We start from the raw sequence: 383 nt of genomic DNA, 5'->3' as shown, positions 1-383 counted from the left end.
GTCTTCAAACTTGATGGCTTTAAAGTCTTCAAACTTGATGGCTTCCTTCTATAGTCTTCTTAAGCCTTTAATGGTTTCTCTTAAAGTCTTCAAACTTGATGGCTTTAAAGTCTTCAAACTTAATGGCTTCCCTTAAAGTCTTCTTAAGACTTTAATGGTTTTCCTTAAAGTCTTCAAGCCTTTAATGGTTTCCCTCAAAGTCTTCAAGCATTTTAATGTTTTATCTTCCTTTTTCTCATTTAAATAAATTAATATTTATTTGAATATTTATCCAAATGCAAATTACACCATTTAATTGAAATAAATGATTTTATTTTAATTGAAAATACCAAAATTCCTCCCACTTGCATTTTCCTACAAAATCTACTTGCATGCCTAAACCC

The sequence above is a fragment of the Cryptomeria japonica genome, chromosome 2, assembly GCF_030272615.1.
Source record: "Cryptomeria japonica chromosome 2, Sugi_1.0, whole genome shotgun sequence".
NCBI classification, from domain to species: Eukaryota; Viridiplantae; Streptophyta; class Pinopsida; order Cupressales; family Cupressaceae; genus Cryptomeria; species Cryptomeria japonica.
The sequence above is the reverse complement of the archived record's forward strand: the minus strand, read 5'-3'. Positions refer to the sequence as shown.